Raw genomic sequence first — 20587 nt, forward strand, 5'->3', positions numbered from 1 at the left:
ACAGGAGATAAAGTCCTGGCTGGAATAGCTCTGGACGTGCGCCGCGGAGCATGATGGGAGCGGTAGTCCCGGAAGTGGTTTGAACAAGATTTTTGGGGGTCTGGGACGGCTGTTGGGGGACACTTTTGCGTCCGAGCCATGACTTGAGGCCCTCGCGGGGAACGCAAACGGTTCGGGAGCCCTTGGGAGGAGGTCTGGGACCTCTGACCGGGCTCTTTAGGGCGCGGGGCATGGCAGGAGTTTTAGGTGCAGGACTGTTCTGAGGGGCTCTGGGGCCCCGGGGAATGAGAGGAGATGAATTCCCAGAAGTGGCTGTACTGGGCATCTGTGGGGTTGGGAGAACTCAGGAAGTCCGGGGACGCTTTTGGGGGGTCCCAAATGGGCACTGAGGGGGCACTGAGGGATCCTGGAGGGTTTGGGGGACACTTATGGGACAGATGGGGGCGGGTGCTGGGGTTCTGTGGAGTGCAGGGCATGACGGGAATTGTAGTCCCGGCTGCAATGGGGCTGTATCCGGCCCCGGGCATGATGGGAGATGTAGGCAAAAAAATATGGCGCCCATCTAGGCACCGCCCCTAGACCCAGATCCCAGGTGCTGATTGGCTGCAAATGGTGATGGGCGGGAGCATTGGCAAATGGGATGCATTGTAGGTGGGAACAGCCAAATCACCCTCCTCCAGTCCCTTCCGGTACAGCCCAGTTGATTCCGAGTACAGACCAGTATAACCCCAGTAAAGTCCATTTCATCCCAAGTAGAACCCAGTTCAACCCCAGTGCCCCTCCAGTTCCTCCCAGTGCAGCCCAATCTATCCCAATACACCCGAGTTCATTCCCAGTTGTTCCCAGTTCCTCCCAATGTCATCCACAGGAGGCCCCAGTGTCACCTAGTCTTCTCCGCAATGTCCCTAGTGTCCTCAGTTTGTCCCAGTATCCCCCAGTGTCACTCCCAGTATGTCCCAGTGTCTCCCACAGCGTTCCCAGCGTTCCCCAGTATGTCCCAGTCCTCCCCAGTCTTTCCAAGGACAGTTTATTTTCTCACGGTGGCCGTGGCAACCAAACCCAGCAGTAGGATCAGTGCAGTGCCTGTTATGGGTTAGTTGCGGTGGGGAATGAATCACCAACTAATAAGTCCAAATAACATGAAATTTATTAATTGATAGAGCAAGCGATAATAGGCAAAGTCAGCACCCCAGGCACGCTGGGTGACAGGAGAGTCACCGCTCTAACACTGCTGCACTCTTCTGATTTTCTTCCGGGCTGATATGTAGTACTCTGCATATTCTTCTTTTGTGTTTAGGTAGTCATAGTCCACCTCCCGGGGTCTGAAAATGAAGGTTGGTAATTTTCCTTTGTCTGATTCCTGGAATTTTTAGGCTCAATCTGCTGAGTTCCTGGAATCTTAGGTTTACTGAGCGGATGAGCTGATACTGTGTTATCAATCATAGCAAACCCCCCATCCATATTAACAGTTTATTAAACAGATAAACAAATGTTTGTGGAAACTATTGTCTTTTGGTTTCACCTTCCTTATCCTTTAAAGTCTGGAAATTTACTTAAACAAACCAGGGGTGATGCAACCATCTTACTGGAATAACTGTCAGTTTTGATGAACAAACTTAAAGTTTAAACCCATTACAGTGCCCATGGCCACAGCCCCTTGCAGTGGCCCAGTGCAGCTTGGGCTGATGATCCACCCTCACAGCTGGCCCAGGGCAGCTCTGCAGTGGCTTTAGTGGCACCTGGGGCTGGCACACACCTGAGCAGTGTGTCTGTTTGCAGTGGGAAACTCAGGAATTTCAGATTGCTTCAAAAAACCCCAAAAAGGGCAAACCCCTCTTAGGCTGGGTGCAGCCAGCTCTGCAAGCACAGCAGGTCCCTGAGGAGTGAGGACAGACAGGATGGGGCTGGGCAATGTGGAGCAAGGTTGTCCACACTGGGTCAGAGCTCAAGGCGCAGCTTCTGTGAGCAGGCCAGAGCTGCTGAGGAGAGACCCTGGGTCAATATCAATCACAGAATGCTGCAATCACTTCTGCTCTAAAGAGAAATAAAATAAAATACATCCTTTAAAATAGGAATGTGTATTTCTTACAAGTTCTTTGAAATCTTTCTCCATAACTGGACTAGGAAAACTTTCATGGTTCTCACAGGGCTTTGATGTTGTTTACATCAGACTCAGTCCCTGAGAGTGACTTCAATAAACTTCTCAAGAACTCAAAATTAAATTGAAACTCAGAAGTTTCTTGAAGTTTTAATGGGTCCCACTGAGGGACATGACTGGCAAAGTGTCCCCAGGTTCCAGTTAGAGCAGAACTCTGGAGGCAGTGGTGACAGCTGGGGACAAACAAGGCAAAGGTGTCTCTGGTGCTGAGCACACCTTGATGTGTTTGAGGAATGCAAAGGGCCAAGGCCTGAGCCCCAGCCCCTGGCCAGGCAGATGCTGTCCCTCCCTCCTTGCTCAGGCCTCTTCCCGGGATGGGCACTGGCATGTGGGGCTGTGCAATGGCAAGGGCAGGAGCATGGGGCGGCCCCTGCCAGGCTGCTGAGCAGGGACAAGGAGGCAATGAGGCCCCAGCCCTGCAAGGGTCACTTGTCTCCTGCTCCTGCCTCAGGCCCAGGCCGAGCAGCCATGGCCAAAGTGCTGCCCAAGTTGGCTCCAGCAGGGCTGTCTTGCAGCTGCTGCCCATCCCTGTGCCCTGTGCAGCCCAGGCTGTCCCACGGTGTCCCTGCCCTGCACCTCTGTTTCTGCATGCTGTCGGCATCCCCCGGCTGCCCTACCTGGCTGGGCCCTTCCTTTGCTGACAGCTCTGCCTCCTGCCTGCCTCTTTTTTTTGAACATTTGTTCAAAACACCCAAACAAGACAAGCCCATGGGAATAATTCAAGACTTGAACTCTTCTGTGGTTAATTAGAAAGATTCCAGAAGTATATTCAAAGTGAATCTACTATATCGAAAACAATGACAGGAGAAATGTTTTGTCCTGTTTAGTTTTCTTTTCCCCTTTTTAAATTAGTATCCGCAATCCCCAGTTGATATTGATCCCCAGCCCCTCCTCATGCAGGCTGAACAGATATGAAAATCCAGACCCTTCATGGCTGACAATCAATCACACTTTCTTCCTACCTCCTCCCCGCCATTTCCCTCACCCAACCCCTGGCACTGAGAGCAGCTGAGGAATGGAGTCACATCCAGGGGTGTCCCCAGGGCTCAGGATTGGGGCCAGGTCAGTGAAATCTCTTTATTGCTGATCTGGATGAGGCCATCGAGGGCACCCTCAGTCAGTTCCCAGGTGAGCCCAAGCTGGGTGGGGGGGTGGCTGTGCTGGGGGGCAGGAAGCTCTGCAGAAGGATCTGGCCCGGCTGGAGCCATGGGCCCAGGACAATGGGATGAGGTTCACCAAGGCCAAGGGCCACGTCCTGCCCTGGTCTCACAACCACCCCAAATCCCTGGCTGTGCCCTGCCCCTGATCTCCACAGCCTGTCCTGTTTCCTTCATCCCTGCATTGCCAGGGACTCTCTGGGACAAGGGAGCTCTGCTCTGGGGATGGAGGGAGGTGCAGGTGCCACCACTGGAGTGGGAACTACAACTCATCAGGTTTGTGTCCTTTGGGGGTCAGGAACTGGTGGGACTCAGAAGCACAGGAAGTTTCTCTTCATGGCCAACAGACCATGGTTGAACAGGACACAATTCAATAACAATCATGCTCTTCCCTGAGCCATGTGCATTGTCCCAGCAGCGTCTGACATGTCCACCATCCACAAGTGATTTCCATACTAAAATTATTTTTGGAAAAATGTGGTTCTGTGATACATATAAGCACTTAAATTCTTGTATCAGGATGCCCATCCTGGAATGGGGGCAAAACAGCCTGAACAATTCCTGATTTGCAAAGATTTCAGTGGTGGATGGAGAATGGGGTAAGGCTGCTTTTGGTGTTGAGGAAATGCTGAAACCAGCCTGACTTATTTCATCTCCTGAAATTTCATCTGTCCTCGCTGATCTCCCCTCTTTCCCCTTCCACCCATTGGTTTTTGTCTCCCCCCAGCCCCCTCGGTGAAGAGCCTGGCTCTGTGTTCTCCATCCCCTCCTTGCTGGCACTGCCAGGCTGGGATGAGGAGCCCCTCAGCCTTCCCTGCTCCGGGCTGGACAAGCCCAGCTCCCTCAGCCTCTGCTCACAGCCCAAGGGCTCCAGCCCCACCTTGGAGGCCCTTCCCAGACTGTGCTCCGGCTGCCAGACATCTTTCCTGCCATGGGAACCAAACCAGGCCCCAGTGACCTGGATACTCCACATCCTTGATGTGCTGGTCACACAGCCCAGCCCCCTGTCCCTGTGTTTTGGGGTTGATGTTATGGAACATCCTTGGGGGAGGCTGTGGCTCCAGGTGGACCAGTGGGATACTAGGGGACAGGGACCATGCTGGGCATGAACAGCTTTGGACTTCTGGGGGAAAACTGTGAGGGGGTCTAAGGCAGAGTGACCAACCCAGTGACCTCACACAGCCCTCCTCTGATGTCACAGTCTGCTCTGGGAGTCACAGCTGATGTCAGCCTGCTTTGTGATGTCACACAGCTGCACTGTGATGTCACATCCCACTCCCCGATGTCATGGCCCACTCTGTGATATCACTCTGCCACCCTCTATGATGTTAGAATCTCCCCTGTGATGTCACAGCCTGCTCTGTAATGTCACAACTTACCATGTGATGTCACACAGTTGTCCTGTGATGTCAAAGTCTGAGCTCTGATGTCACAGCTGGCTCTGTGATGTCACACAGTCCCATCTATTATCTTACCTGATTAATGACCTCACAGAACCTATTCTGTGATGTCATAACCCACTCTGTGATGTCACTACCCACTCTGTGACCTCACTCAACCCATTCTGTGATGTCACACAGCCCCTTGCTGGCATCACAGCTGCTCTGTGCCTCTCTCATCACAGTCACAGTGGTGCCTCGATAACACAGCACCTCTGCGACACCACAGCCGTTCCCTGAGGTCACTGTCCCCTCTCTGGGACATCCCTCAGTGTCACCTTTGGGGCAGGGGGACAGGTGGCCTCCAGGCACATTTGGGCCCCTGTGCCTGCAGGCCCTAGGGCCGGAGGTGCCCAGCATCTCCAACAGACTGCAGAACATCCACGCCACCCCTGACAGCCACAAGTGTCCATCCTGGTCCCGGCGGAGCTGGCGCTGCTTGGAATCCTGGCTGGAGGGCAGCTGTGGAGCGGCCGTCGGGCTCAGCGGAGCGGGGACCCCTGGGAGCCCCCAGACCCGCCTGACCCGCGGGTGCCCATGGCAACCCCAGGGCTGTGCCCGTGCCCGTGTCTGTGTCACTGTCCCCCGGGTGCCGGGGCTGCACTTCCCTCCCGAGGATGGAGCTCTGCGCGGTCCTGGCCCCCCAAACCTTCGGGGGTGCTGTGGGGGTCTCACCTGGATGCAGACGCTCAGCAGGGTCCCCCTGTGCCCACCCCTGTGCCCATCCCTCACCACAGTGTCCCCAAGCCCCACAGGTCCCGCGGTGCCCCTCCTGGGGGGATTCTGTCCCCTCCCTTCCCCTGTCACCTCCAGTCAGGGCTGCTCAGGGCATCCCGGCTCTCGTTTGCCACAGCCCCGGGAGCGGGCAGGGGCCACCTCCCTGTGGAAGGAGCGCTGAGCATCTGCCCTCAGCCAGGGGTGGTCATGGAGGAGAGCCACGGAGGAATGAGCCTCCCGCAGCCGGGGAACTCCCCCTCCTGCGCCGAGCTGGAGGGCAGCCCCATGTTCCCCTGAGCCTTGCTCAGGCCAGGCTGTTCTGGGCACTGCCCCAAGGCCTCAGCCCCTGGCAAGGGCACAGCAGCAGCTGCAGCTGCCACAGGACTCAGCCCCACCATGGGTCCATTGTGGTACTCTGCACAGTCCCATGGTCTTGGAGCGTTGGGGAGTAGGATGGTTGGGACAGATGGAGACGAAAGATTTCTGAAGCCAGGTCGTGGAACTTGCAGTTTATTGCAGAGGGTCTGGGTGCCAGGGCCCTACTTGGAGCTGCCAGCCACAGCTCGGAGCAGGCCCAAGGGAGAAGAGGGGTAGAGAGAATGAGAAGGAAAGAGAGTAAAAGAGTAAGAGAGTAAAAGGGTGAGAATGCAAAAGCATAAGAGAGTGAGGTTCCCGTTACAATACAATACATCTTCTTCTGTGTTGAATATTCTATTTCTCACTAACCAATCTAGTACAATATACAAATCCTATAGCACTTACATACAGCCTATAAGAATCACTACATTACCATACTGGGTTACATTTTAAACCCTAAAAACTCCTCTTTGGGCCCCTTCTGCCAAGCTGGCAGGGTCTGCTCTTACCCATGGACCTGTCTGCAAGCAGAGGGTATTATTTCATCAAAAGGGGATTACCTTCAGTCTGGCCACACTATTGTTTCCAGTTTTTTAGCAACTAAGGTATCTCAAAGCCTGTTTTCATTTTGATCTCTCTTATAGTTTCTATATTCGCAAATCTTTTGCCAGACAATCATATTTATAAGCCATTCCTGTTTCATCTTTCCCAACACCATGGAACCAAGGAAACCATTTTGACACTGCAAGGCCTCATGGAAGCAAGGAGCCATTGTGCCCAAAAGGACCCAGAGAGACCACTGTGATATCACTGGACTTGCAGAAGAAAAGATCTGTTGTGGTACTACGGGGCCTCATGGAACCAAGGGGCAATTGTGATGCTGCAGGGCCCCAAGGATCCAAGAACATGGAAAAGTTATGGTTGGCTTGGCTTAACTGGTCCATCTGACCTTGTGCATGTTGATGGTTGCTTCTCATCTACCCCTGAAGCCCTGGATTCTGTGCTTTCCTTCCTGTGAGAAAGACCTCTCCTCTTCCTCAAGAGGTTAATGGCTGAAATTGGAATTCTACGTCCAAATTCAATTATATCGAAAGATGACTCCTGTATGAAACCTGCCAGAACAGACAACTCTGGATGGCCTTGGCATCTTGGGGGCCACATCTCATCAGATTTCAAAACACTGGAGGGATGTGCTTTTCTTTCCATGGGAAAATCATCTTTCAAGTGCAGGTGTCCATAGCCAAAATTGGGAATTTGCCTCCAAAATTCCTTATATCCAAGGATAGCTCCCAGGTCTGTCTAAGTTCACTTGGCTTTGTGAGGGCCAGCTCTCATCTGCCTGTGAAACACTGGGGCTCTGTACTTTCCTTCCTATGGAAAAGAACTGTCCTTGTTGTTCAGGTGCCCACGGACAAAACTGGAATTTGGCCTCCCAAATTCCATTTAAAAAAGGATTGCTCCCAGACAAAAGCTGCCAAGACAAACAGGTCTGGCTGGCCTTGGCCTCCTTGGGGCTGCCTCTAATCAGCCTTTGAAACACTGGGGGTCTGTGTATTCCTTCCTGTGGAAAAGAACCATCCTTCTTGTCCAGGCACCCATGGCCTCAAGCACATGAACACTGTACAGGGACAGAGGAGCTCTGTTCCCAGTGGGGTGGAGACTGAGGACAGCAGAGGAGAGCCCAGGAAGGGACTGAAGGATGGTTTCAGTGATAGTAGATCCTTTTGACATAAAAGAAAAAGGCAGAAAAAATTAATAAAAATGGCAGCTGGGGAGGTCCAGACTGGACAGCAGGAGAAAGAAATTTCTGTCCCAGGGCAGGGCTCTGGTCCAGCACCAGAAGGAGTCTGGGTCAGCCCAAGGCTTTGTGTGGGCAGGCAGAGGCAGGCAGGAGGCAGGCAGGAGGCAGGGCTGTAAGCAAAGGAAGGGGCCAGCCAGGTGGGGCAGCCAGGGGATGAGTTTTACAACATGGCTTATGTGGTCCAAGACCTATTCCACGTTGCCAAAAGATGGCTGCAGCCTTGGGAGATATTTAGTTTGCCAACAAACCTGTCAATCACTGTAACAAGGTGACCAGGAGAGCTTCACATCAGACTCTGTCAGTAGTTTGGTTCCACTGAAGGACAGAAGTTTATTCAGTATTGTTTTCATTTTGAAAGAAAGAGCAGTGATACTGGAGTCTTCTGTAGCAGGGGACATGGTATGCCATATGGAACATGTGGACCATGGTAAAAGGTGTTAAATAAATAAATAAAATACATTAAATTGTCGTGGGGTGACAGCCTTGATCCCAATATCGTGTGTTATGTCTGGCAGCTGTGCCTTTTCTCTCTTTTCCCCCCACCCCCCGGCCGTCTTGCTTCGGCGGGGTGGGGAAGAGAGGAGGGAGTGTGATCGGGCACTTTCGCTTTTGGCTTCTGGCTGCTTGGCTTGGCTAGCCGCTTGCTTGCTTGCTTTCTGCTTTCTGCGCTGTTTTTTTTTCCTTTTCTTTTGTTCCCTCTTTCTTACCCTCCCCTGAAGATACTGGACCGGCTCCGGACCTGACCTGAGACGTCCAGGACGCCCCCGGAGTCTGCGAGAGAAGCTCCACACCCTCCACAACACTGCCTGGTTTCTTTTCTTTTCTTGTGTTGGGGAGTGTTCTTTTGTTACTTTTTAATAAATAGGTTTTGTTTTCCACTATGATCCTCTGAGGAATTCCTTCCCGAAGCCGGTATTGGGGGAGGGGTGGTTGGAGGTTTGTTTAGTTTTGGGGGCTCCCTTTTGGAGATTTCCCCTAATTTGTCCTAAACCAGGACAGTATATTTTTTGGTGCGTTGGCCGGGAAACGGAGGCCAAAGACAGTGGAAAAAACCCTATAACAATTATATTTTGGTTTTGGTTCTTTTGTGGGCATATTGGTAATTCATAATGTCATTTGGAGTGGAAGCTTGCCAGTATTTCTGGTCCCTAGGGGTTTTTGAAGTTTTAATACTTTTGTGGTCCCTAGCGTTATTTCCTTACCCAAAAATAGTTCTGGTGTTGTCCCTAATAAGTAGCTTTTGTAAGCGGGGGGCACTAACCAGAATAGTCATTGTGCTGGTCTTATGTGTGATGATGTGTCGGATAAAAATTCTGGACTTTGTTTCAGGAATGTATGGATTGTTGTTATGGCTGTGCACTCAGTTTGTTTGGGGAGAAGAAGGGGAAGGGGCTTTTCAGCCTTTGTCTTCCTTCTTCTCCTCCAAATTGTTGACATCTCTATTAGAAAATACTGCATTTCCCCTGAGTTTAAAAGAAACCATCTTTCTGGCATTTAATTTATTAAGCCTTTTCTATACTGTCTGGAGTGTATATAAAATGAAAGCTGAGATTTCTATAGGGGTTAGAGACACTCCTGACTTAGGAGTAAAACAAAGCAGGAAAAATCTTGACTGGAGTGGGAAATGGGAGGATATGGGCCAGACTTTAAAGACTTTAAAGGAATTTTCTGATCCTATAGACTGGGACTTTCCATCTGATCAAATTCAGAACCCAGTCGAGGTGGCAAAGTATTTGAGGGAGAAGTGCCATGGTAATACTAAGGAAGAAAGGATTACTGCAGTGAGCTGGGCCTTGGCGTTTGTTTACCATACTCTGCTAGATACTGTGGAGCAGCAGATAGCAGAAAGGGAACAGGGAGATAAGTTAGTTACTATCCCAGTGACCCAGGCTGCAGCTAACATCCCAGGCTCCAGGCTAGCAGCTGAATCAGACAATAGGCCCCAACCCATCGCTGTTGCAGCTAATACAAGAGGTGGAAAGTGTAAAGGCAAGACCGATCGAAAGGTGGAGGATGATGAGGATGATGCGACCGATCGAAAGGTGGAGGATGATGATGATGATGCAGGAGAAGGACCCTCACCAAAATCAGAGGCCACATCAAGGGGCACAGAATCTGGAGCTAATATTGACTCCTTTTCTCTGAAGGACCTCAGAGGCCTAAGAAAGGATTACAGACGACAACCTGATGAATCTATAATTAGTTGGTTAGTCCACCTTTGGGATGCTGCAGGGGAGGTTACGATTTTGGATGGTACTGAAGCGAGGCATTTGGGATCCCTGTCACATGATCCTGTCATCGATCAAGGTATGATGAGGGGGGCTAACCCTCACAGTCTCTGGGAACGGGTCCTAAGAAGCGTAGCAGAACGATACCTGTGTGTGGATGATCTCTATATACAGCAGACATGGTGGAAGACCATAGAACAGGGGATCCAACACCTGAGAGAGATGGCGGTGGCAGAGCTCATTTTCTCAGATGATACAACAACTAGGAATCCGGACCTTGTACCATGCACACCTGTAATGTGGAGGAAACTTGTGCGACTTGGGCCACCTGAATACGCTTCTGCCCTAGCAATAATGAAGCGGGATGATACATAGAGACTGTGCTCGATATGGCAAAGAAGCTTCGAGCGTATGCAGATGCTGTGCATGGCCCAACTCATGCCAGAATTGCAGCAGTGGAAACCCGACTGCAGAAACTAGAGGACAAAATAGAGGAGAATCATAAGAAACTCCGGGAAGAGATTAAGGAGGACCTTATTCAAATCTCAGCTGTACAAATTAGAGGCCCTGGTATCCAATGCTGGCGCTCCTTTGATGGGGAGAGAAGGTACATCCCACGGGCTGAGTTATGGGTTTTTCTGCGTGAGTCTGGAGAAGACATGAGGAGATGGGATGGAAAACCCACCGCTGCTTTGGCACAACGGGTGTGTGATTTGAAGGAAAGAGGAAGTATCACCAAAAAGAGAGCAGCTCCGGTCGCTCGTAGCCAAGATGTTAAGTATGATGATGACGATGACATGTCCGATCCCCTTGAAGGAACTTCTAAGACATACGCCCAAGGAAAGAAGGACAATCTGGCTTAGAGGGGCCCTGCCTCCAGCCAGGAAGAGGCACGGGAAAACCGGGTTTTTTTGAAGGGGTGGATCAGATGGCCTGGCACATCAGAGCCACAAGACTATGAAGCATTGGTTGACACTGGATCACAGTGTACCTTAATGCCTTTGGAACACATGGGGACAGAACCTGTTTCCATTGCTGGAGTGATGGGGGGATCACAACAGTTGACTTTGTTGGAAGCTGAGGTGAGCTTGACTGGGAAGGAGTGGCAGGAACATCCGATTGTGACTGGTCCAGAGGCTCCATGTATTTTGGGCATAGACTTCCTCCGGAATGGCTATTACAAAGATCCCAAGGGATTCAGGTGGGCTTTTGGAACAGCTGCAGTGGAGATAGAGGGTATTAAACAATTGAATACCTTGTCTGGACTATCAGAGAACCCATCTGCAGTAGGACTCTTGAAAGTAGGGGAGCAACGAGTGCCAATTGCCACCTCAACAGTGCACCGCAGGCAGTACCAGACAAATCGAGATGCCGTGATCCCCATCCACAAGATGATCCGAGAACTGGAGAGCCAAGGGGTGGTCAGTAAAACCCACTCACCCTTTAACAGCCCTATCTGGCCCATGCGAAAATCGGACGGAGAATGGAGACTGACTGTGGACTATTGTGCCTTGAATGAAGTGACTCCACCACTGAGTGCGGCTGTACCGGACATACTGGAACTGCAGTACGAGCTGGAGTCCAAGGCAGCCAAGTGGTACGCGACCATCGATATTGCTAACGTGTTTTTCTCCATCCCTCTGGCAGCAGAATGCAGGCCTCAGTTTGCTTTTACATGGAGGGGAGTGGAGTATACCTGGAACCGACTGCCCCAGGGGTGGAAACACAGTCCTACCATCTGTCATGGACTGATCCAGGCTGCACTAGAAGAGGGTGAGGCTCCAGAACATTTACAATATATTGATGATATCATTGTTTGGGGGAACACGGCAATAGAAGTGTTCGAGAAAGGAGAGAAGATAATTCATATTCTCCTGGAAGCCGGATTTGCCATTAAGAAGAGCAAAGTCAAGGGACCTACCCGAGAAATTCAGTTCTTGGGGGTGAAGTGGCAAGACGGACAGCATCAGATTCCTGCGGATGTTATTAACAAAATCACTGCTATGTCCCCACCAACTGATAAGAAGGAAACACAAGCTTTCTTAGGTGTTATAGGTTTCTGGAGGATGAACATCCCTGAGTATAGTCAGATTGTGAGACCCCTTTATCTGGTTACCCACAAGAAGAATGACTTCCATTGGGGCCCTGAGCAGCAGCAAGCTTTCGTCCAGATCAAGCAGGATATCGCTTATGCTGTAGCCCTTGGTCCAGTCAGGACGGGACCAGATGTGAAGAACGTGCTCTACTCTGCAGCCGGGAGCCATGGTCTGTCCTGGAGCCTTTGGCAAAAGCTGCCTGGTGAGACCCGAGGCCGACCATTGGGATTTTGGAGTCGGAGCTACAGGGGGTCTGAAGATAACTATACTCCAACAGAAAGGGAAATCTTGGCCGCCTATGAAGGAGTCCAAGCTGCCTCGGAGGTGATTGGTACAGAGGCACAACTCCTTCTGGCACCCCAACTACGGGTGCTGGGATGGATGTTCAGAGGAAAGGTTCCCTCTACCAACCATGCCACCAGTGCTACTTGGAGTAAGTGGATTGCCCTCATTATGCAGCACGCTCGAATTGGGAAGTTAAATTGCCCTGGGATTCTGGAAATAATTACAAATTGGCCCGAAGGCGAAAGCTTTAGTGTCGCAGATGAGGAACAAGAGCCAGTGACCCGGGCTGAGGAAGCTCCGCCATACAATCAGTTGCCAGTAGAAGAAACACGTTACGCTCTATTCACTGATGGTTCTTGTCGCGTCATAGGGATGAAACGGAGGTGGAAAGCAGCTGTATGGAGTCCCACTCAACGGGTTGCAGAGGCTACTGAAGGAGAGGGTGAATCCAGTCAATTTGCTGAAATCAAAGCTATTCAACTGGCCCTAGGTATTGCAGAGAGAGAGAAGTGGCCAAGGCTCTATTTGTATACCAATTCTTGGATGGCAGCCAATGCTCTATGGGGATGGCTGAAGAGATGGAAAGAGGCCAACTGGCAGCGCAGAGGAAAACCAATTTGGGCTGCGGAAGAGTGGAAAGATATCGGTACTCGGTTAGAGAAGTTACCTGTGAAGGTTCGCCATGTAGATGCCCATGTCCCCAGAAGTAGAGCTAATGAAGAGCAGCAAAACAACCAGCAAGTCCATCAGGCTGCAAAGATAGGGGAGTTGAAGATAGATCTCGACTGGGAGGATAAGGGAGAGTTATTCTTGGCACAATGGGCCCATGATGCCTCAGGCCACCAGGGTAGAGATGCCACCTATAAGTGGGCACGAGACCGAGGGGTGGATCTAACCATGGACAGTATCTCTCAGGTTATTCGTGACTGTGAGACATGCGCTGCCATCAAGCAGGCCAAGCGGGTGAAGCGGTGGTCTAAGTACAAATACGGGGAGGCCTGGCAGATTGATTACATCACACTGCCTCAAACCCGCCAAGGCAAGCGCTATGTACTAACCATGGTAGAAGCCACCACAGGATGGTTGGAAACCTACCCTGTGTCTCACGCTACAGCCCGTAACACTATCTTGGGCCTTGAAAAGCAGGTCCTTTGGAGGCACGGTACTCCCGAGAGAATTGAGTCGGATAATGGAACTCATTTTAAAAACAATCTTATTAATACTTGGGCTAGGGAACATGGCATCGAGTGGGTATACCATATCCTCTATCATGCACCAGCTGCAGGGAAAGTGGAAAGGTATAATGGATTGTTAAAAACCACCTTAAAAGCATTGGGTGGGGGATCTTTAAAAAACTGGGAGCAGCATTTGGCAAAGGCTACCTGGTTAGTTAACACTCGAGGTTCCACCAACCGAGCGGGTCCTGCTCAGTCTGAGCTCCTTAATATAGTAGATGGGGATAAAGCCCCAGTGGCCCATGTCAGAGGTTTGTTGGGAAAGACAGTATGGATCAACCCTGCCTCGAGTACAGACAAACCCATCCGTGGGATTGTCTTTGCTCAAGGACCAGGTTATACATGGTGGATAATGCAGAAAGATGGAACAACACGGTGCGTACCTCAGGGAAACCTGATTGTGGGATGAGACTCATATATGAATGTCATTGTTTGTTGAATGTGAGACAGAAGGAAACTGTAAGTGTCAAAGGTCTGAGCAAGTAAGATGAGAGGAATGCGTAAGTGTCAAAGGTGTGAGTAAGTGAAATGAAAGTTTTTTATTGTATGTTCACGATATGGGATAAGGGGTGGAGTGTCGTGGGGTGACAGCCTTTATCCCAATATCGTGTGTTGTGTCTGGCAGCTGTGCCTTTTCTCTCTTCCCCCCCGCCCTCCCGGCCATCTTGCCGCGGCGGGGTGGGGAAGAGAGGAGGGAGTGTGACTGGGCACTTTCGCTTTTGGCTTCTGGCTGCTTGGCTTGGCTTGCCGCTGCTTGCTTGCTCCTGCCTCGGCCCCTAGCTGATAGTTTTTTTGCTGCTTTTGCTTTCTGCGCTGTCTTTTTCTTTTCTTTTGTTCCTTCTTTCTTACCCTCCCCTGAAGATACTGGACCGGCTCTGGACCTGACCAGAGACGTCCAGGACCCCCCCGGAGTCTGCGAGAGAAGCTCCGCGCCCTCCACAATACAGCCTGGTTTCTTTTCTTTGCTTGTGTTGGGGAGTGTTCTTTTGTTACTTGTTAATAAATAGGTTTTGTTTTCCAATTTGCTCCTCCGAGGAATTCCTTCCTGAACCCGGTATTGGGAGAGGGGTGGTTGGAGGTTTGTTTTGTTTTGGGGGGCTCCCTTTTGGAGATTTCCCTTAATTTGTCCTAAACCAGGACATAAATTTAAAAATACATTATAAGTAAGTAAAAAAATTCCCAGATGTTCCAGGAGAGCCTCAGCCTCATGATCTGGGAAGAAAACTTATCACCATGAGTCAGCAGAGTGGCTCTCCAGATGGCTTTGCAGAATGGCTGGTATTACTGCCTAGTGTTACAGGGTTAATATTGGGGTGCAAGGAAGGAGCATTTCTGAATTTCGCTAGACTTAATATGGAATGTTAGGGGAAGAACCAAAGAAGGAAAAGGGAGGGATCAAGGTGGTTTGGAGAGAAATAGACATAGGAAAATAGAGGAATAATACAATAAGTGGGGTCAGTCATGCTGACAGATGCTGACAAAAGCTGATCAGTGTGCTTGTAAGGCCCTGCCTTGCACCTGGTCCCTGCACTGTTCCATAGTACCGTTTCCTCATTGGACTCAATGTGTATTTTCTGACTGCTCTGCAGAGCCAGTGGGATCTGGTGGAGTCAGATGAAAAACCTTTTTGCACACTTGTCTGTGTGTATGAACATGTCTCTGTGAGGTAGCTGAAAAGTTGAGTGTCCAAAGGCCAAATAAGGGGTGATCCATATGGTGTTGATAAAAGTACCGTTTATCAAGGTATACCATGATAACTTATCCTTTGTGGCTCACTAATCTAAAGATTTATAGAATGTCTTATGGATAGGCCTTAGTTACCCTTAATGACCCCTTTTTTCCTCTAAAAATACAAGTGACATCAGGTCAGTTATAATTTCACACATGAATTTCTTAAAATAGAAGAACCATAAGGCTGCAGAACAAAAAGTCACTTCCCATTGTCCTCTTCAGTAATGTTTCAAGGTTCCAGAACAATAGTTGTATTGAGAAATGCATGGATTCTAACTTGGCCCCTTCCTGGAGTGCTATGGTCAAGAATTCCAATGCCTAAAATAATTCCTAATTATTTTTACGTTTGTATTACGTATTACACACAAAGAAGGACACTCTTCTTTTCAGAAAGGTCAGTTTCATTATAATGAAAACCACCAAAGGATAGTATACGGACTTATGATCCTATATTTTCAGAAAAAAGGGATGAGAATTTATGTTTTGATTTTCTGTAGCCATCCATGTGGACAACATTCCATCTGCAAGGTATGCATCCAAAAGGTACAGGGGAACTTGTTCCCAGAGCCTGCAGGGACAGAGGCGCAGGGCAGGGACACCGTGGGACAGCCTGGGCTGCACAGGGCACAGGCATGTGTGAGAGTCTGTCTGAATTTTCCCTCATCTGCCTCACGATCGTCCTTGGGAGACCACTGAAGAGAAGACTCCCTCCTGTCTAGAATATCTGGCTCTGAAGGAAAAAAGTCACATGCCAACAAGGCCCTGAGACCTGAAATCTCAGTGTTGAGCTATTGTTTTCACAGGTGTGTTCGCTGTATGCTAAGAAGGGGGCACTGTGCCCCGTTTGCAACAATAGCAGCTCTGGAAGCTGTCCCACCTCTCGGCCGGGCTGGACTTCACCTGAGTTTCAGGTGGTCTCTCACAGAAGATCCTCATCTGTTTTACAACCACCGTGACAGACGGACTGAGATGTAAGAAGCCTCTCCATCAAGGACTGAGACATGAAACTCCTAAAAGGCCCCTCTGCTCCTTCCAAGGACTGGGATTGAAACCCCCAGCCTGGGGGAGGTGTGTGGGGGAGGCAAGCTGAACAAAGTGAGATGTTTGCCTGCAGGTTGTGACCACTGGAGCAAGAAAACCATGGCTCTCGCTTACTGCTGAGAACATAGACTACCTGTTACGTGTCTTCCCTATTGTACCTGTTTCCCCCCCCTCACAATTTTCAATAATAAAAACCTCTGAGTTAGCTAGAGCCTTTGAGATCTCCCCAGCGTAGCAGGTGGATCCTCGACTGGACTGGACCAAAGGACTTCGTCTCTGCGTTGCTAGCTATATCCTCCCCCCTCTCTCTCCCCTCCCTCTTTCTCTCTTTTTCTTTCCCTTAATCCCTCTATTGCATTTTTGCTGTGGTTATTTCAATAAAACTGCATTTGTTTTGATTATCACTGCAAACCCCCTTGTATCGTGTTGGTTTTTGCACTCTGAGATCACTCCTATGAACCATCAGGTCATCCATTCACTAGGATGGATCCTGACAGCATGTGCAGCAGCTGCAAGACAGCCCTGCTGGAGCCAACTTGGGCAGCACTTTGGCCATGGCTGCTCGGCCTGGGCCTGAGACAGGAGCAGGAGACAAGTGATCCTTGCAGGGCTGGGGCCTCATTGCCTCCTTGTCCCTGCTCAGCAGCCTGGCAGGGGCCGCCCCATGCTCCTGCCCCTGGCATTGCACAGCCCCACATGCCAGTGCCCATCCCGGGAAGAGGCCTGAGCAAGGAGGGAGGGACAGCATCTGCCTGGCCAGGGGCTGGGGCTCAGGCCTTGGCCCTTTGCATTCCTCAAACACATCAAGGTGTGCTCAGCACCAGAGACACCTTTGCCTTGTTTGTCCCCAGCTGTCATCACTGCCTCCAGTGTTCTGCTCTAACTGGAACCTGGGGACACTTTGCCAGTTGTGTCCCTCAGTGAGACCCATTAAAACTTCAAGAAACTATGGCGTTTAAAGTTAAGTTCTTCAGAAGTTTTCTGAACACTCTCTCAATGACTGAGTCTGATGTAAACAACACCAGATCCCCAACAGGCTCATTAAAGTCCTTGTGCTGTGTCTGTGCTGCTGAGCTTTAAAGGAACAGCTCTTCTCAGGGCTGGCTCCTCTCCCAGCCCAGCAGGGCTGAGGGCTCTGCCTGCAGGCACTGAGGGGACAGGAGCCAGGCAGAGACAGGCTGAAGGCAATCAGGATTGGGAAGACATTGAGCTGAGACTTCACTTGGGAAGCATCTTCACAGCCTGTGCATGGTGAGTGTGTGGGTGCAGGGCAATGTCCCCTGTGCTCCTGGAGGGATCTCCTGAAGGCAGCACACCCCACAGCCTGGGGGATGTGTCAGGAAGACTCTCCCAGTCTCTCTGTGGCACAGGAGGAGGAGGAGGATGTGCTGCAGAGCGGGGCTGTCCTGGGCACTGTCAGAGGGACAGGGCAGGATGGCTCCTGCTGCCAGGGACGGCTGCAGGGGGTGAAGCTGGGGCTGCAGCCAGGGCTGCTCAGAGTGCCAGCTCATGCCCAGCTCATTTCTGATGGGACTTTTCATGAACTCATTCAGGGCTGAGATTTCCTGCTTGGGTCTCTGCTTTCCTGAATCTGTGCTCCCACTTTTCCCTGGCTTAGCTTGGTGGCAAAGGAAACTCAGCTGTGCAGGGCAGAGCAGGGACTGAGACTCTTAAACCATCACCCTGAGGATTCCTGGGAACCTCAGCAAGTGCCTGCACCTGCCCAGCCTCCAAATCCATGCAGCATCACCTTTCCATGGTGCCCAGGCTGGGGGAGCTTTTCTTTAATCCCTGCAGGGCCCAGAAGCTGCAGGGCAGGGCTGGCCCAGGGGCTGGGCTGGGCTCTGGCAGCTCTGGCAGGGAAGGAGCCCGGGGCCACAGGAGCCGCTCGGGCTGGGACAGCTCCAGCAGCAGAGCTGTGGACAGGGAGGGTGGGAGGCAGTGCTGAGGGACACCCTGCTGCAGGGCTGATGTGGCACCTGCCTGGCCTGCCCTGCAGGGCAGACACTGCCCTGAGCAGCACAGCTCTTGTGTCCCCTCGCAGCCAGCACAGCTCTCAGCCCGGGGGCTCGGGGCCCTCAGTCCCTCCTGGGCCGACAGAGCAGCCCCAGAGATGAAGGGCATCTCTGTGGCCGTGTGCCCATTCCCTGCTGACCAGGGCCTGAGGGCCACTGTCCTGCCCTGCTGCTGTCTGGCAGGGGCTGGGCAGGGCTGGGCAGGGAAAGGCTATTCCTCAGGCCCAGCTCTCTCTCTCTCTCTCCTTGCCTTACCCAGGTGCTGCTGGCATTGCTGAGCGGCTCTCTGAAATGGCAGTTCCAGCTGCAGGGCCAGGCCCAGCCCTTGGGCTCCTCCTGTGCAGGCTGAGCAGAGGAATGGGGTGTCCCAGCTCCCTGCGCCTGGGGGGCTCTGGGCAGGGCAGCCTGGGAGGCTGGCAATGAGCCCACTCTCCTGACTCTGGGAAAGGCAGGAGCCACTTGGTGTGCCAGGCATCCCTCATCTCTCAGCTGTGTCTCCTAGCTGTCCAGGGTAACACTGGAGTGGATCTTAGAAAGGTGCAAGTGCAGAGCAGCTGGAACAGGAGAGAGGGACAGAGTAGCTCCCCTCAGTCTGCACTAAGCCTCAGACCATCTTCCTGCCTCACTGGAGTCTCTGTTCTCTGCAGGTGCAGGAGAATTTCTGATTCTGCCTCCTGCAATCCTCATCCCTTAACCCAGGCAGCTCTTCTGCTTTAGGAGAAGATTCTTTATCCAAGTCAAAACACCAGGACTGGCCCCTGCCCTCACTGTTCCTCTGCACTGACTGAGGGTCAGGGCTGACTCCAGGTGTCCTGCAGGTCAAGGTCCAGCTCCTCACACAACACTGGACAGCAGCAATCAGGGCTCCAGCAACAAAGGTGAAGGAAGATCTCCTAGACATAGACAAGGGGAAGGTGTTCAGTGGCAGGAAAGGGTCTGTGAGAAACAGCTTTGATTTTTCAGTGATAAATCTCCCCCCAGTTGTCCCCTTTTTTTCTCCTTGAAAAGGTTCCAATGTCCAGAGGCAGCAAATGTCCAACAGTAGCTCCATCAGGCACTTCCTCCTGCTGGCATTGGCAGACACGCGGCAGCTGCAGCTCCTGCACTTCTGCCTCTTGCTGGGCATCTCCCTGGCTGCCCTCCTGGGCAACGGCCTCATCATCAGCGCCATAGCCTGCGGCCACCACCTGCACACGCCCATGTTCTTCTTCCTGCTCAACCTGGCCCTCAGCGGTCTGGGCTCTATCTGCACCACTGTCCCCAAAGCCATGCACAATTCCCTCTGGGACACCAGGGACATCTCCTACTCAGGATGTGCTGCACAGGTTTTCTTCTTTCTTTTTTTCATTTCAGCAGAGTTTTATCTCCTGACCATCATGTGCTATGACCGCTATGTGTCCATCTGCAAACCCCTGCACTACGGGACCCTCCTGGGCAGCAGAGCTTGTGCCCACATGGCAGCAGCTGCCTGGGCCAGTGCCTTTCTCAATGCTCTCATGCACATGGCCAATACATTTTCGCTGCCCCTGTGCCATGGCAATGCCCTGGGCCAGTTCTTCTGTGAAATCCCCCAGATCCTTAAGCTGTCCTGCTCCAAATCCTACCTCAGGGAACTTGGAGTTTCTCTTTTCACTGCCTCCTTAGCTTTTGGCTGTTTTGTGTTCATTGTTTTCTCCTATGTGCAGATCTTCAGGGCTGTGCTGAGGATCCCCTCTGAGCAGGGACAGCACAAAGCCTTTTCCACCTGCCTCCCTCACCTTTCTGTGGTCTCCCTGTTTCTCAGCACTGCCATGTTTGCCTATCTGAAGCCCCCCTCCATCTCTTCCTGATCCCTGGATCTGGCCCTGTCAGTTCTGTACTCGGTGGTGCCTCCAGCCCTGAACCCCCTCATCTACAGCCTGAGGAACCAGGAGCTCAAGGCTGCAGTGTGGACACTGATGAATGGATGGTTTCAGAAACATTAAACTGCTGGAAAATTTCTGTAAATCACTTTTAATAAAAGTAATCTCTGATACTACCTGGGTTTGGTGGTTGATTTCTTTTTGTGTTTCTTTTGTTTTAGTTTTTTATATTTGCAAAAAGGAAGGTCAATTTTTGTGACATTTCTTTTTTGTTTCTCTCCAAAATTCACTGTGGCCCCAGACTGTGCCCATGAGGAGCTCTGCTATCAGAGGCTTTAGATAGAATAAAGGCTCTCTGTAGAAGTCCATCCGAAAATCCTTCATTTTTTGCCTCACAATTGTCATGAGAAAAGCCTACCGAAGGGTTAAAACTGCTGAGCCGGTTGGGAAAGAAAGTCTCCTGCTTATCTAGTGTGTTCACAAGTG

The 20587-nt window shown here is 51.3% G+C and overlaps 1 pseudogene; it reads left to right on the plus strand.

The window, feature by feature from the left end:
- Window positions 1–19291: 19291 nt before the first annotated feature.
- On the plus strand, window positions 19292–20224 carry LOC132086071 (olfactory receptor 14J1-like; annotated as a pseudogene).
- The last annotated feature ends 363 nt before the right edge of the window (window positions 20225–20587 follow it).

This window comes from Ammospiza nelsoni, chromosome 35 (genome assembly GCF_027579445.1).
Source record: "Ammospiza nelsoni isolate bAmmNel1 chromosome 35, bAmmNel1.pri, whole genome shotgun sequence".
NCBI classification, from domain to species: Eukaryota; Metazoa; Chordata; class Aves; order Passeriformes; family Passerellidae; genus Ammospiza; species Ammospiza nelsoni.